This window comes from Coptis chinensis, chromosome 6 (genome assembly GCF_015680905.1).
Source record: "Coptis chinensis isolate HL-2020 chromosome 6, ASM1568090v1, whole genome shotgun sequence".
Taxonomy (NCBI): Eukaryota; Viridiplantae; Streptophyta; class Magnoliopsida; order Ranunculales; family Ranunculaceae; genus Coptis; species Coptis chinensis.
Window position 1 is genome coordinate 84,423,434 of NC_141461.1, and position 18,089 is coordinate 84,441,522.

At 36.5% G+C, this 18,089-nt stretch overlaps 2 long non-coding RNA genes across 2 annotated transcripts; both read right to left on the reverse strand.

Annotated features, from left to right (window-relative positions):
• Positions 1-1,576: 1,576 nt before the first annotated feature.
• LOC147494965 (uncharacterized) lies at positions 1,577-2,466 on the reverse strand. Its single transcript, XR_015199924.1, has 4 exons — positions 2,407-2,466; positions 2,262-2,302; positions 2,048-2,183; positions 1,577-1,771 (listed from the first exon to the last, which is right to left on the reverse strand). It is a non-coding gene; the product is annotated as an uncharacterized LOC147494965 (long non-coding RNA).
• An 804-nt stretch (positions 2,467-3,270) lies between these two features.
• On the reverse strand, positions 3,271-4,124 carry LOC147494966 (uncharacterized). The gene is made up of 3 exons (XR_015198872.1): positions 4,022-4,124; positions 3,845-3,934; positions 3,271-3,358 (listed from the first exon to the last, which is right to left on the reverse strand). It is a non-coding gene; the product is annotated as an uncharacterized LOC147494966 (long non-coding RNA).
• Positions 4,125-18,089: the final 13,965 nt, after the last annotated feature.

Consider the following 18,089-nt stretch of genomic DNA (forward strand, 5'->3'; position numbering starts at 1 on the left):
CTGCCCTGCAAAGTTTGCGAAACAGTTTTCAGACACAATACAAACAACCGAATGGTTAACCCATCAAAATAAAGCCAAAAATTTCCAAATTTTTACTAGAGACTCCTGACAGATCCTACTTGTTCTTGTAAAAACTTTAGAGCAATTGTAGTTCTACAACCTCTCCTTATCGGCTGGTGTTCCAGATATTAAGTGTTTGAAACACTGCAGAAACACACTGGAAACACTCTACTATTTAGGAGGTCAAAACAAATCAAAAACTTATCAAATTTTTACTGCAAACTCCTGACTTAGGATAGATACTTCTATAAAAATTATAGAATTTTTAGAACTCCCTAAGTAACCTTACTCATCTGTTTTTCAACAACATACGGTGTGAAAACTGAAATGCAGCACTGTAAAGATCGTATTGTTTTCACAAGGTAAACCAACTTTGAAAAATCTGAAAATATTCCAGTAAATCAACAACACATTAGATATTATGTCTGAAAATTTTCAGAATTTTCGAAAATTTAGAAATACCTTCACCGCAATGTTTTTCTCTGTGAATCCGCAGCCCCTATGCCTAAAACAAAGGAATGAGCCCGAAAAATTCAAGAAATAAGAATGAAAAATTAAAATGGTGGGTGGGTAGAGAATGGGGGATTGCCCCTTGGATTCAAGCAATTGAATTCTTGTCTTGAACGAGATTAAGATGGAAGCGGCGCCATTTGATAACCGTAAAAATAGTAGAATCCTAAATATTAATGTTAACAACACTAATACGTAATCCTACCGTTCTTACGTTTAAATCAATTCTTCTTACTCTCAAAACATAATCATGCAATACAAGGAGTAAGGATTCGTTCCACTCTTAACTGTCTAGACTTAAATTGAATTCAACTAATCAAACCAAAAGAAACAATAGTGAGAGTAATGATTTGATGTGAAATTTCTATACTACACTACCAAAAGAACGATTTTACCCGACTGATTATGGCTGTCGCGAAAGGTATTACTTGACAGACCAAAACTGCCGCAAGACCGTCGGAAAATGCTCGGTCGGCATAGCCTTCCGACGGTTTTTATTGGTCAAAACAGGCTGTCGGGGTTGAAGATCTTTGCCGACGGACATTCCCACTGTTAATAACCGTCGGATATGCCGGCTGTCAAAAACCGTCGGATAGTTCCTGCTGTCAAAAACCGTCGGATATTCCTGCTGCTAAAAATCGTCGGATATTCCTGCTGTTAAAAACCGTTGGATAGTTCTACTGTTATGAACTGTCGGTTAGACCAGCTGTCATCAGTCGTCGGATATGCCAGCTGCTAGCCGTCGGGTAGTTTGCTACTAGACAGTTTTCATCCATCGGGTATTAGTTCTTTATTTAAAAAAATATATTTTTTATAATAATTGTTTCAGGTATCCCAACATTACATTCTTGCAAGTTCCCACTCAAATGCTACAAACGCCAATGTATTCATAAAGAAACAATGTGTTCATAAAAAAACAAGAATAAGACATGTTGTTCACTAAGTATACATATTACTTCCTTTAGAAACCAAAAATCAGCACCATTATACACCATCCTGCCTAACAACCAGTCCTAGTAATCTCTAGTACCATTACTTACAACAAACATACTCAAAAAACCAAAATAGATGAAGTTTGCATATCCCACACAATAGATTACTCATACTGCAACCTTGATTCAACCCTTCAACAAAATCACTAAGGTCCAAAGCGTCTCACCAAGTTGGTAATCCATTTCCCAAGATCTTGAAGTGAGTTTTGCTGACCAAAAAAAAAGAAGCAGAAGAAGATCATGAAGTACTCTTAGGAACTAGAAATAATTCTAGTTGTTCTATTCTAGCTATAAGTACCTAAAAATACCCAAATAAAAAATCCCAGCCCATGAAAATACCCAAACAAAAACACGTGCTGGAAGAATGTAAGAAATTTGCTAATCAAAACAGAATCAAAAGCCTTAAGTTTGAATGTAAGAAACTTGCTAATCAAAACAGAATCAAAAACACGTGCTGGAAGAATGTTTGAAGTTTGTACACTAACCAAAACAGAATCAAAAGCCTTAAGTTCTATTTGTGCGCCCTCTCTGCGTCCTTGAACAACTGCATGCCTATCTTGGATTTTGAAGAGCCATGTGTGTTATAATATCTTGTAGCTTTGTTCCCACTCCTAAGATTGCCTGCAAGCAGTTCAGGGGTGAGATTGAACTTCAGCACTAGTTAGGAAAGCTACTACCATAATACATAAAATTGCTTACAAGTAGAGGAAACACGGCTATCCACAACAACGCCTGCCATCCTGGAAATAACAATATGATCCAATGAAAAGACTGTATCTTAAATTGAATTTGAATTGAGAATATAAATAACCAGAAAAATGTTTGATTAAAGACGTGAGCTCACCAGCAACACATTCAGAAGCAAAAATACCACAACCGAAGGCCATAGCAAAGGCATTATACCTAATTATGTCTCGACCGCTTTCAAGAGCAATGGCATTAGCTTCGATTAGTGACAATTATACCTGTGTCTAGATCCAAGAATCTACCCTTTGAGAAGTCCATCGGCAATTTGGTTCTTTGTCGTGCTATTGGTACCACCATGGTACTCAAAAGTTGGAGTTTTGACTTTTCTTCAATTGTTTTTGGTTTTCTTTATTTTACTTGTCTTTGCAACTGCTTTTACCTTTCTTCTATTTTTTTCTTCTTCAGGATACGGGGCACTAGGTCTGATCCGAGTGGCGTAAAATTTGCTTTTTGTAGGTGTAATGTAGTATCTCCATTTTATCAATATAATATCTTTCATCAATATATATATATATATATATATATATATATAGTTCCATGAAGTTGTTGACGCATACAATGTAGACATAATTAATGTAGATGAAGTTCCAAACGGACCTTTTATTTCAAGTCCCAACAATGATATCTTTTCCACAACCCGAGAATGCTTGATAGAATACTTGATGGCAGGATCTAGATCATCGGGGGGTAAGCAAAAGTTGGAAGCGCAGCCCCCAACATGTAACCATGCATGACCAAGATTTTCAAGAAAATCTGAAAAGCATTAAGTTGAAGACAGATGTAAAAGTTTTGGTATGCTTGAAGAAAGTCCTCATACTAGAGGACCAAGTATGAATAAAACATTGGAGGACAAACTTTGAAGGTGAAGTTTACCATACACAATTATAACCAACAGAGACAGCATATATTAACTCATAAAAATTTTACCTTGAGATGAACTTTGAAGGTAAAGTTCTCGAAAGTGGCATGACAAATGAATCCAACGAAGAAGTCAACCTACTGTGGCTTGATGAAGCAATGAGTGAACTCAATGACTGGAGTTTTTCATACTGCAATCAAACACACAAAAGTCGAATGAGTCTACATTGTTAGTGGTGAAGATATCGATCTCAAATTTACTTCATTTTTATGCGAAGGAAACCACAAAGCACAGGATTTAATGATTGGGGAAAGCTCAATTTCAATCTTCTACGACAATTTTTATCTTCTATACTCACTAGTCACTACTTTTTTTTTAACAGTAAAAGTCACCTAATTAATTTCTCAAAAACTTTCAAGAAATATACAAATGGATCTCACAGAAAGATGCTACTCGAACTCTAATCTACACCCTTCCCCCCATTACATCATGCTAGTTACCCTAAACCGCCCCTCCATGCTCAAGTGGTAAAAGGGGATTCGTAATGTTCAAAAATAGATGAAGAGATAACACGAAGAGGTCATAAATCTACAAGGGACTGCTCAAAAGATGGTGCAAATGTAAAAGAGAACAAAAACATCCCTCAAGGAGAATTTATTTGAGGAAATAGGAATACCTTATTTTTATGACCATGAATACAATCAAAAGTAGCCCGTATTTCTGCATACTTTTCTTCCCCAAAAGATTTCTTGTGAGCATATATGATCTAGATCAAATCAAAATCATAAGTTATAAATTATTATGAGTCCCCAAAAACTAAAAGAGGTATTTTATACTTACAATTAAAACTTACTTGTTCGAAGAGAGAGCGAGCAGCAGAGAGAAGAATGTCAGGCAAGTCTCTTCTTGAGAAAGAATAATGCCATAGGTTTCCACGAGCAACTCTAAGCTTTAAACACTGCTCATCAAATTCCTTGATAGAAAATGAACCCTGTCTGTCATTATCTATGGCCCATCTAAATCCCTACAATCATTTGACATATCCGTTAGCTTCTTCTGATACATAGTGCGATTTTTAGCAATCATTTCCTATTCACATGAGACGCCAAAACTATAAACAGGGCACCTGAACACCAATTATTGGGACAACCACTACATACCAAGTATCCACAAAAGCAAAGAAACCATGCATGCATTCCTGCGCAAAAGAATTATCATATGACTTGGTGCAAATTACTTTGAACATTGCAAGTTAAATTTCCATTAGTACAAGTCTTATTTAATCTGACCTCCAAGCATGTCAAAATTTCAAAAAAGAAATTCCAACAAGTAATTTCACAATGAAAAAAAAATGGACTTAGGGGTGAACAATGTAGGATATAAGGCTTTTATATTGCAAGACCCTTCTCCGAAAGTGTCTCCCAAGGTATATACTTTGTTTTTTTCTGAGGAAGGCATCAAGAATCTCAATTTGTGGCTTGATACAGGAGATTCTACTTTTCTCTTTTTTATGTTTCTAATATCATCAAAAAAAATACTCCCCAAATCCTTTTCAAACCCTTATTGACAAAATTTGGTCCTGATTTCCATTGAAAATTACAACAGCAAGACGATAAGACAGTAGGAACAATAATGGAACGAGGAAATCCCTGTCAGAGTAATACAAAGGTGTATAACAAGGTACCTCGCCTGGGGTGTCAAGAAGTGGCTGCATGGCCGTTGAACCAACGATCTGTTCAGGAACAAGATTTCGCAGATTGACATACCTAATAAATAACGAAATTTTGGAACTTATTCTTGTGACAAAAGTACTCGATGATTGACATACCTAATAAATAAATGAAAATTCCAAACTTATCTTGTAACAAAAGTACTCTAATTGGTGCCACACCAACCGAATACTTGGATGAGGAGGCCGGAAAAGACTAGAAGTTCCCAAGCTTTATTTTCATGTAATTAGTGGATCACTGCTTGGCTTGTTCAAAGGACTACATTTTATGCCTTTGTTGTTCCATTTTTCCATTGCACAATAAAGCATACTTTAATTGATAACTTATTAAAAGAAAAGGCCATAACAATTTCATTCCATTGGAATTACTCTCCTCCTTTGTGGAGCTATATATTAAATGGATTTCTACTCGCTATTATCCGCAGGGGGTAGTATAAATTGAGTTTTTCCCTTCTTTTAGCAACTACTTTGGAAGAGTGGAAAACTATGGGAATGCATATATTGTTCTAAGTTGCCTCTTCAACCCAAAAGTCATTAACTTTCATAGAATTATTGTATTATCATAGTGTTTTGAATGAAAATCTTTTTGATTTTGATGAGACAAAAATTTGAAGTGTTTTGACAGATGGAAGGAACAACAGTCCACTTCAACATATCGATCTTAATTTACTCTCTACATTCTAAAACCAATAGTATCAAATCAGACTGCAGTAGAGCACAAACTATGTTTAAAAGACATACAGACATATGAGAGTATCAAAGCCTACCTCCGCTCAAACACTACAAGAGTAGCCGATGTTTCACACGCAAATGAATGCTAAAATTAGCAGGTAGGTATGCATATGAATCAACCTGCATTAAACATGAAAGACATCGAAATCTATTCTTCGATTCTAAAGGATGAAAAATGCAATACTTAAGAATTCACGTAACCGCAAATAATTCACTTGGGTATAAATTCATAACAAACTAACAACAACCGAAGAGAACACACTAGCAATTCTTGGCTAATCCTGACATTAAATTCGCCGCTGTCACAAGACCTTGAAGCACAAAAAAGGAACCTAGAAGAAGGTCCAACCACAAAATATGCAATCGGGATAAAAATACAAATTTATCCGGTTTTCGTAATGCAAGATATATCCGACAAGATCAATGGAGTGTAAATTATAAGATTCTTCTCGGTATACTTATGTTTAAAATGAGGGTGCAACATGAGTGTATGTTATAGGATACTACCCAAATAAAGAAATTTCCACACCTTTCAACATCTTCCAAGGTAGGGCATCACCCAAAGCACCGCACCAGCAGAGGAAGAAACGTAAGTCATGCGACCATAAAGAGAACTTGACGTAGGAATATCTAGAAAGAAGAGAGGAAGAAGACTATAAAAGAAAACAGTTCAATTTTTGTAGTCACAATACCAAATTAAGCTGTGACTTTGACATTATCAGTTTCTTGAAATGGAATTACAAGCTATCAAAGTATGTCAAGGCATTTTTTTTAGGTGAAGTGATGATAAAAGGTGCACTAGAAAAATGAGAGTTCATCATATTTCTCCAACATTGACTCTAATCACATGGTTAGGGTCCAAGTCAAAAGTAATAAAACTACCTAGATCATATCACCACAACCTTAGACTAGATGAGGAAGCAAACCTCAGTTGGACGTGTATTCTTCAAGTGCATGAAATTGACTACAGGGTTTTCCAATGACAATAAACTACAAACATGTCTATTTAGCAAATCCACGTAAAACCAACAGAATTGATGCACCTTTGCATCTTGGCTAGGTACATTACAAAGTGTGAACCCATTGCCATTGCAGGAGTGATTAGATAAAGCCCCATTGTATTAGACCTGCAAAGATGCGAAACCATATATTCATGAACAGTCTCTCTTCTAAGTCTCCAGACATCAACTAAAGCAGGACTTACCAGTCGGGGAGAGGGCTGAATACATGACTTTCAGGTGTGATTACTGCATGATCTTCTCGATAAACACTACGAGTGAAACCCGGCAAGTCTGTCAAAGTTAAATATATAGTAACTTAGCTAAAATATTTTTGAGAGCATTTCATCGCAATAACAATTCTCAGGGATATACCTACTTAGCCTTCTCCCAACTCATTTAAGTACATTCCCGGAACTTTATTGATATTAGAGTCGTGTTATTATGTCGCTTGTAGAGACAATTCCACAAAGAAAATTATACCAACCATATATTAATGCCTATGATCACCCTTTAAGTCTTTCCAGAGATTTTCTTTTATACTACATCGCTTATCTTTGCCGAATTTTTTATGAACTTCTTTGTTGGGATATATTCAAAATATCCGTGACACGCCTACATGGCTAATCTATATGTCACTAATTGTAATACTAATATGTTCACTTTACAAACAACCCCATGTATCTTCACACCATTCCAATACTATTGGCCAAGTCAAAAGCTTCTCTTATAGCATTTTTAATTTTCAAATTAATGTCAGCACTGTGATGAATATTGAACTAAATTAAACATTCAATTACTTAAATACTGCTTCCAATTCACACTAAAAACAAAACAAAAAAAAAAGTCCTTCCCCAACCCCAACATTTCTTTTTTCTCTAATGAAAATATAATACCAAAGATACAAACTTTAAGTCGTAGTATTATAACTAACTAACCTTGAAGATGAATAGGTGAAAGTGTTGGATTAGTAACTTTATGATAAATAGTTTCTGTCACTATAACATTACTCTCATAACCATTCTCTGAACAAAAACCACTTTCTCTAACGACCCATTTCACAGCACCTGATCATTAAAAAGAAAAAAACAAACAAAGGGGTCAGTTACTTATTCAAAGCAACTTGAAATGAAGTAAAGACAGAAGAGAAGAAAAGTAGTTCATAATTGAAAAGTGTGAAGAACACAAGCGATTTTGTCGATGCTTGATTGTTCGTTTCTATCTCTCACGATGATGTCGGGCGGTTGTTGTTGCCCTTTGAGAGCTTACAATGAAACTGTAGTTTTAGGAAGCCAAGGTGCAAAATTGTAGCATGAAGTTACTAAATGCCTTTCTCATGTTCCAATTGAGAAGTAAGGTGATTTTAATATCTTTGGCCTTGTTTATTGTATCCATAATGATTGTTATTTTGAAGATCTTGTTTGTCCTTCTTTGAGAAGGTTTATTGTTAAGTAGAGTTTGAAGACGACCGCAGTCTCTTCTAGTTAGTCTGCTTGTGCTACCTCTTGTCCGTATACCCTTACCAAAGACTTGGTCTAGGCACTATGTGCAATCTGTTGTGGTGCGGTATTATCGTTACTCAACAGGTTGAAGGAAGCACAAGCACACACACTCCCTCACTCCTCAAACACACAAAGCCAGAAACATGCACCTTAAGTTTGATCCCCAAACAGACTAAACAAGGTTAGGGTGGAGATTAAGAACCCTAATTGAAGAAGAGAAAGGTGCCGAAGAGAGGATAGGAAACCCAAACAAGATGAGAATTAGTGAACAATCTTTGTGGTTCCTCATACCTTGTATAATGGCTACTTTTTCGGAACATTTTCCTCGGATCTTACTTAATGGCTACCCCCAAAGAGAAATAAGGTTACCATTCTACTTCGGCATCATTTGAAGTCCCTACACAATACCTTAATAGACAGATACCAATTGCGAGGCGGTTTTATGTTCGTTACCATGAGGGATGTTTTACTCTAATGTGTGGCATACTTGTATAGGGTATAAAGAAGCTTACATGTTAGGATTGACCTTTTGTTTGATACCGGTAGCTCGGTGGTTTGAAGATCGTTACCATTTAAAAGCATTACTCAAATAATAATAAGATGAGTTGCTTTAAACCAAATCAAAGTCAGTAGCCTTTGATTTGAAGGTATGATACTAGTATGCTACATATGATACTAGTCTCCATACACCTCTTCTCGCTCAATATTTTTTCTAAGCATTGAAGGTATATAATACTAGTCTGCTACAATTACTTCTACAATTGTAAAGCTATATAAACACGACATTTCTAATTCCACAAAATGCATTACCACTAGTATAAAGCCCGCTTAACTATCGTGTTTCATCAAACAATGTTGAAAATAAAAACACTTTACTCACATTGGGAACTAAAAAATAGAATATGGGGAAAAAGAAAAATGCATTCTTACAATTGCTTATATATCAAATGGAGCTTTCTGAATTCGTATAAGAGACAAAAAAAAAAGATAGCCAATGCATATCTATAGAATACTAAACTTTCACCGACACTAAAATATATAATACACACTTACAGAAAGCAAAGAAAAACAGCCAAGGAACCTGTTTGTCATCCAAAGCAATTTAAACAAGAAGATCAGACATTATGTAAAAAGCCCTTTGTCGAAACACAAATCAAATTGGACAAACTTACCATAAATTATGGCGATGACATCGAATATTCTCAGAGCTGAAATTAATCAAACACAAGTTTTAATAAAACAGCTAGAAAAGAAATCATGTTTCACTTATTGAACAGAACACAAGTTTTAAATAAATAACTAAAGTTTTCATCTTTTAAAAGCCGGTGTTCAAACGAGTAGTAGTGGCAGTGGAGGAGGAGATGCGTGGTGGCAGAGAGATGAGGTGGTGGCTTTGTAGTGAAGGAAAGTGAATATTTTTTAAGGATTAAACATGCAAAAACTAGAAAACGAAGTGAGAATGAGGCTGAGATTCAAACAACTCAACTAAATATTCAAACATTGAAATTACCTGTTCAGGTTGAGAAGGGCGTCGGTGCAATGAAATTCAAGAGGTAATAGTCTGACGTACTCATCAGCTATTGCAGAAGGAAGGAAAAGCTGAAAACTCGGCAGTGTTAGAGTCGGTTTTATTATTTTAATTTTAGGGGTTTAATTTTTCATGAAATTTTAGAGCGTGGGAAGTGAAATCTTTGCCGCCTGTTGAATAGATATGCCAACGGTTAAGAAGTACGGCCATATTTTGGTGTCCGTTGGAAACAAACAATGGTTAAAGGCAGTCGAACTAGCCAATAGCTAAAAACTGTCGGGCAACCGTCGGACAAAACAAAACAATTGTAATACCTCCGGGACGGATGGCCAACTAATACCCGACGGATAAAAGGCGTTGGTAACTTCCTATGGTTATAAACCGTCGGGTAATCTTTCTGAAGTCTGTCGGGTAAAGTCGTTTTTTTGGTAGTGCTACCATTCCCAACACAAGAACAATAATAAGAACATGTCATTATGGAATAAGTAATTAACTTTATAAATCTAATATAACAATAAGAACAAGATATGATTGAATGAATAACAACTATTTTATTTATCTAATGAATGATATTCAATGATTTAAATAACTAATCTAAAACAAAGAATGAAACTAATAAATGGAATGAAAACTAAGTAATTAACTAATCTAGATCTATCTTTTTCTAACCCTAAACTCCATTAACATTAGCTTCCTAACCTAACTATCATTAACAAAGAGTGAAGCTTTTGTTTTTATACTTTCAGATCCAAAAATCGTGCATGGGCTTGGAGCCATGTTTTGGGCCGGAAAATCGGGCCCAAAACCCAATTTCTTTAGTCCAAAATGGGCTCTTCAGCTGCAGTTGGCTTTGACAGATGTTTCGTCCACTTCTGCTCCTTTGATTAGGCCTAAACATTGGACCATTGGAAAGCTCTTTCCGAGCCGGTCGTTTTGACATAAGATACTCCCAATTCCGAGGTCTGAGTCCAAAGATACCTTTTTGGAAGTTCTCACGACTTGTGCTTGCAATTTTACGCCCGTGTTGACTTTTCAGCTTTTGACCGGGCTTTACAAAGGCTTTGTCTCCTTGAATCTTGGCCTTTATTCACGAACTCCTTAGCAACCGACCTTTGCTCCTTTATCTCGCTAAAAGTGGCACATTTCATTACATAATAGACTTTGAAGCCTGAAATGCATAAAAACACGTAATCAGTATTAACTCTTAATTATTACTCACATAATTGGTCTAAAAGTATGATTGTTAAGGGGTTAAAATTACAGTTTTGGACTCTTATAAGTCAATCGCGGAATTGAGATTATTAAATTTGCTTATCCATCTTAAACAATGACTCAAACATATTAATTACCATATGCAATGTTAATATGGTAACATTATCTTAATTAATATGTCATGGTATTAATTCAAATTGACGGTATATTACACATATTAACCATACCGTCAACTTAATAATTTGTTTATAATCTCGTTCCACTCTTATCAAACTCCCATTTTGCAATACATACTACTATCATTTCCCATTGATTTAAAACTAGATATCATATAAAAATTCTATTCTTATGCAATTTATCTAACAATGATTGAAATCTCAGGTAATAACTAGGAAATGAATAACAAGTAATAAAGGAATTTAGATCTAAACAATTGTAAATGACAAAAATCGAAATTGACAAACTAACTATTTTATTTATCAAACTAATTAAGAACAATGATTCTAAAAGTTTTATCTAAAACAAGAATTGAATTTAAACTAAACTTAATTTAATTACTGAAAACTAGATCTAGAATTATCTATAGTTTTAGGTCTAACTAGCTACCATTAACAAAGAGCTAAGCTTTGGTTTTTATATGTTCAGATCCAAAAATCGTGCATGGGCTTGGATCCATGTTTTGGGCCAGAGAATCTGGCCCAAAACCAAATACTTTCGGTCCAAAAAGGCCTCTTCAGCTGCAGTTGGCTTCAACAGACTTTTCGTCCTCTTCTGCTCCTCTGATTGGGTCAAGGCTTAGACCATTTGAAAGCTCTTTCCGAGACGGTCGTTTTGACATAATGTAGGCCCAATTCCGAGGTCTGAGTCTAAAGATACGGCCTTCGATAGTTTTGCTGACTTTGAGTGTTATTTCTGCCCGCGTCGACTTTTCAGCTTTTGACCGGGCTTTAGAAAGGCTTTGTCTTCTTGAATCTTGGCCTTTAATCACAGAACTCCTTAGCAACCGACCTTTGCTCCTTTATCTCGCTAAAGTGGCACCTTTCTGCACATAATGGACTTTGAAACCTGAAATGCATAAAAACACGTAATCAGTATTAACTTTTAATTATTACTCACATAATTGGTCTAAAAGTATGACTGTTACAGGGTTAAAACTACAGTTTTGGGCTCTTATCACATTACTTTTGTATTAACTCTAATTCTTTATATTTTGAATGAGAATCATATGTGTAAATGTTATGCATATTATATATGTAATTAGTTATATGCATGTGTCTAATACTTTATGTTGTAGATGATATGGTGTGTGGTGACACACAGAATATCATATCATCAGTACCTTATAAAGTATAAGTAAACGTTCACAACCTAGATGGATTTGGACAAACCATTGGTACAGTTGTAGTATAATCTGGTATTAGTCTATCTTGACTATAGGATTACACTAGTACACTTTGTGTGTATTGAACAGGACCAAGTGAGGTTGTTTCTCTTTATACTGACTATATAAGAGAACAAACGCCTTTGTTATTATGGATGTTTGTCCTCTTAATCCGGATATAATAACGGGCACTTGCGTGCATTGTACATTGCTTTAAATCATCAATGAGTGAGATTCATTTGTGAATCAACAAACTCGATGGATTGGGTAATAACATTGTATGTAAGGTGTGCTGTTGATTATAGAAGAAATTCGTGACCCGTAGGAAGTCGGGTTGATGATGTCCCCTTGAGGAGCTCATAAGGATTGTCATGTAAACCCTACAGGTAGATTTATTCTGACATGACAATGAGGTTGAGTGGTATTGCTCAAGGACATAAGAAGTTGATTGATGTAGTTGTCAGTAACTTGACTTAATCAACGGGCATTCAATATCTTAAACACAGGGAGATCAACAAGCATATAATATGGCGCCCATAAACGCTGACACGTAATTTGGGATTAGGGCGGTAATACAACAATGGCCTTTAGTGGAATAAGCCATTTGTTGACGGACTTGGGCCGTGTGTTCTGGGCGAACATGGGAAGCCCAAGCCCATCAGGAGGCCCAACCCTAATTTCTCCTCATGGTCCCTATTGTAGCCTATAAAAAGAAACCGCTTTCTCTGGTCGTTTTTTACACTTAGCTCTCAAGGTTTTACTCAAGCAAAAACATATCCAAAATTCGATTCTAAGGTTATGAGAGAGAGAGAGAGAGAGGCTAAGAGAGAAAGAAGAGGTTGGAAGATCATTTGCCCACACAACGTCCACTATGTGCATAGGAATACAACAGAAGATCAAGAGGTTGTTGATTTCATAAAGCTTGGATTCTTAGAGATATCTTAGCCGATCTAAAGGTAAATTTCTAACCAAACCGTGACACCCCTTATTCCGCTGCGCGTGGGTGTTTCACGGTTCGTAGTAAATCATTCGGCAAAACCATAACGGTTCTTACAATTGGTATCAGAGCATGTAAATTTGTTAGTAGATGTAGAACTGTTCTAACATGGTTTTGCAGGCATCTAGACCAACTGTTATGGTCAGAATGATTTCTAGAAAGAAATGGATCGATTTTGATTTTATGAAAAATTGATCGGTTTTACAGTTTTTTATTATTGATGGATGTAATTTAAATCACGGTATGTATCGTGTTGTTGTTTTTTATCATTGACGTAATCTATTGTAAGATCAAAAGATCAAAAAATCAAGAATTGGATTGGTCGAAATCCGAACCTGAGCTTTTCTTGGTGGAGCGCGGGTTGAACGCGAGCTGCGCTCTAGCGTCTAGAAATAGTCAAAAGCATGAGCACAAGTCGAGCGCGGGCTGCGCTCTAGCGTCTGGAAATCGTCAAAGGCATGAGCGCACCACGCGCCTTGTGCAGGCACAAACGGAGTGCGGGTCGCGCCCTTCACAGCAGAAAGAGAATTTTTTTTTCTCTATAATGAGATGAAATTTGTTTGCTGTTCGGGGGTCTATGAAGTGATTTCGTGAGGTTTCCAGTGAAGAAAATAGGTCACAATTTCTATATATATATATATATCGGGGCACTGCCCCGAACCCGTTGGACTTTGCGAAGGCAACTAAAAGAGTTCGACGAATAGGATGGAGCAATGAATATGGGCCATAACAGTTGGGAATTTATTTTCCATTTTATTGTTCATATTTGCTTATTCTATATACATGTTTTTATTTATGGATGTTTGCTAAAAACTAAGCCCACATGAATAATAAATAACATGAACATAGACCTGACCAGTAAACAGAAAGATCCTCAGTTCTAAATAACTAAGTGGGAGCGGGAATTTGTTTCGTATAAATCCCACGGTCTCCATTATTGGTTTGTTGGTAATGTAATTATACTTGCGCGTCAGTTTTAGTGCCTTCCTCCATATCGGATGAGTCTAATTACGGATTACCATAACAAACTTCTAGAGGAGAACTATATGAAATTATTAATGAATGGATTCACTTCTCCATCTTAAGGGATTCATTACAAATAATGGACTTAGTGTTGAGTAATGGTATACACTTAGATGCAAGTAATGGTATCCTCCCCATCGGAGTCACTGCTATTATTTGTAGAACCAAAGAAAGGTCAGCATTTTAGTTTTACTTGTCTAGATGGCATGTGTCCACTCTAACGAGTGGTGTGCTGTTAAGTTGACGAGAAGTAGAACTAATAGGAAAAACCTCTCTACACGAATGAAGATATGGTAAACGTCCACACTATCATGGCTTACTACTTCTCGGTGTGTAGGGTGCTGACGGGTTAATTAATTAATTTTTTAAGTTAACTCCAAAAGTATTTCCATGAATGTAGAATGGTAAATGTCCACACTATCGTGGCTTACTACTTCTCGTATGGAGGGTGCTGACGGGTTGATTAATTAATTAATTTTTGTTATTAACTCAAGAAGTTTTTACCCTACATAATAGTTATTTTATGTGATTCTCAGGTTTTCAAAATGGTTACTTTCAACCCACTAGCAACTATTCTTAAGAAAAACAAACTTCTTGGCCCTAATTACATAGACTGGAAACGCAACTTGGATATCGTGTTGACTACTGAAGAGTACAAATTTGTACTCAATGAGGAATGCCCACCTAAGCCTGACAATATAGCTGGAGAAGAGGAGAAAGTAGCATATAAGAAATGGAACAAGGCAGATGAGATGTCGCGGTGTTACATTCTGGCATCTATGTCAGGTGTGCTACAACATCAGCGTCAGGCCATGACCATGGCTTATGATATGATGCTCAATCTCAAGGAACTCTTCGGACACCAGAATAGGGCTGCTAGGCAAACTGCCATGAAAAACTTAATGACCACAACTATGACTGAAGGGACTCCTGTAAGGGATCATATACTCAAGATGATGGCTTATCTGAATGAGTTGGAGATCCTTGGAGCTGATATCGATGCGGAAACGCAGGTCGATATCGTTCTCATGACACTGCCTGAGAGATTTGAACCGTTTCGCCTTAACTACAACATGAACAAAAGGTTGTACTCTTTGGCGGAACTTATAACAGAACTTCATTCAGCTGAGAGTCTCTTTAAGCATAGTTATGTTCAAGTTTATGCTACTAAGAAGGTTTCTACTTCTATGCCTAATGGCGGTAAGAAGAAGAATAATGTTTAGAAGCATAGGAACATGGCAAAGAAGGGCATGGGACCTCAAGGAGCTGTGAAAAAACCTAAGGACAAGTACTACAAGTGCAAGCAGTCAGGACACTGGAAGCCAGATTGTCCTCTTCTCAACCAACAGAATAATGGAGGTATGTCTCATGCACTAGTCATTTAACATGTTTAGCGGTGTTATCTACCAGTACCTGGTATGTAGATACGAAAGCCACTAACCATGTCTACATTTCATTGCAGCGGTTCCAGGAAACTAGAAAACTTAGTGCTTGAGAGATTGCCTTATCTTGGGGGGATGCTACGAGAGTAGTTGCTGTTGCAGTGGGAGATGTTTGTTTATCTTTTGGTAGAAATAAGACTATGGTGTTAAAGAATTGTCTTTATGTGCCTAATTTTAGAAAGAACTTGATTTTAGTTTCTATGTTAATTAAGGATGGGTATCCTGTTTCTTTTAAATGACAAGATCGTCATTAAGAAAAAAAAAAACATTTTATCTATTCTGGTGCATTAGAAGGCAATTTATACATCATTAATCTTATTCGACCCACAGTGCATTAAATTTTACCCCGAGTAGTATTATTCTAGAAGTATTGAGAGGAGAGACATTAAACTACTTCAGTACCAATTGTACAAGAATATGAACCACAACGTGTCACCAATGACGTACAAGAACAAGAGGTGCTTCGTCATAATGGGAAGGTTGTTAGACAACCTGATAGGTGGATTGGTTTGGAATGTTTTCAGACATAACCACTGATAACCAAGATCCCGATCCCTAGACCTAAAATGAAGCACTTCAAGATAGAGATGTAGAATCTTGGCAAAAGGCAATGAATTTTGAGATGAAATCTATGGATTCTAATCAGATCTGGGAGCTTGTAGAGCCACCCAATGGTGTAAAACCCATTGGATGCAAGTGGGTCTATAAAATGGATGTCAAAACAGCTTTCCTTAATGGAAGTCTTGAGGAAACCATCTATATGGAGGAACCAGAAGGATTCATTGAAAAAGGTCAAGAGCATCTTGTTTTGTACAAGAAATTGATGGAAACGTGGTGGTATTTCTTGTGTTTTATGTAGATGACATCTTACTCATTGGAAATAATGTGAAAGTGTTGTCAGACATAAGGGTATGGTTATCAAAGCAATTTGATATGAAGAACTTGGGAGAAGCGGGTCATATTCTTGGGATCAAAATTATAAGAGATCGCAAGAAAAGGATGTTGTGCTTATCTCAGGCTACCTATATTGATACTGTGTTAACTCGTTCTAACATGCAAAACTCCAAGAAAGGTTTCTTGCCTTTCAGGCATGGAGTTCCTCTATCAAAGGATATGTGTCCCAAGACACCGAAAGAGATAGAGGACATGAAAGTGGTTCCTTATGCTTCGGCTGTAGGAAGCTTAATGTACGTCATGTTATGCATGAGGCCAGACATCTACTTTGCCGTTGGCATGGTTAGCAGATAACAGAAGAACCCAGGACAAGGGCACTAGACTGTGGTAAAACATATTCTGAAGTACCTGAAAAGGACTAAAGATTATATGTTAGTGTACCAAGCAGATAGTTTGGTTCCCTTAGGGTATACAGATTCTGATTTTCAGTCAAATAGGGACAAGAGTTAGTCTACTTCAAGTTGTGTGTTTACCTAGTGAGGTGGAGCCATAGTATGGAGGAGTGTCAAGCAGAAATGATTGTCTGACTCCACCATGGAAGCTGAATATGTGGCAGCCACTGAGGCAGCCAAAGAATTAGTTTGGCTCCGAAACTTCTTGTAAGCAAGTAAACACATTTAGTGCAAGTACCACCTAATAATAGGAGATGTTACTGTTACCAAGATAACATCAGAAGATAACCTAGTTGACCCCTTGACAGGCATGTTGAGAGGATGGGAATCAGATGCTTGCCAGCACAGCTTTAAGTATAAGTGGGAGATTTGTTAGTAGTATACTAAAAAGCAATGCTTTGAGTATAAGTGGGAGATTGATAGGGCTATATACTAAAAGCATTACTTTTGTATTAACTCTAATTCTTTATATTTTGAATGAGAATCATATGGGCAAATGTTATGCATATTATATATGTTATTAGTTATATGCATGTGTCTAATACTTTATGTTGTAGATGATATGGTGTGTGGTGACAAACAGAAGATCATATCATCAGTACCTTATAAAGTATAAGTAAACGTTCACAACCTAGATGGGTTTGGACAAACCATTGGTACGGTTGTAGTCAAGTGAGGTTGCTTCTCTTTATACTGACTATATAAGAGAACAAACGCCTTTGTTATTATAGATGCTTGTCCTCTTAATCTGGATATAATAACAGGCACTTACGTGCATTGTACATTGCTTTAAATCATCAATGAGTGAGATTCATTTGTGAATCAACAAACTCGATGGATTGGGTAATGACATTGTATGTAAGGTGTGTTGTTGATTATAGAAGGAATCCGTGACCCGCAGAAAGTCGGGATGATGATGTCCCCTTGAGGAGCTCATAAGGATTGTCATGTAAACCCTGCAGGTGGATTTATTCCGACATGACAATGAGGTTGAGTGGTACTACTCAAGGACATAAGAAGTTGATTGATGT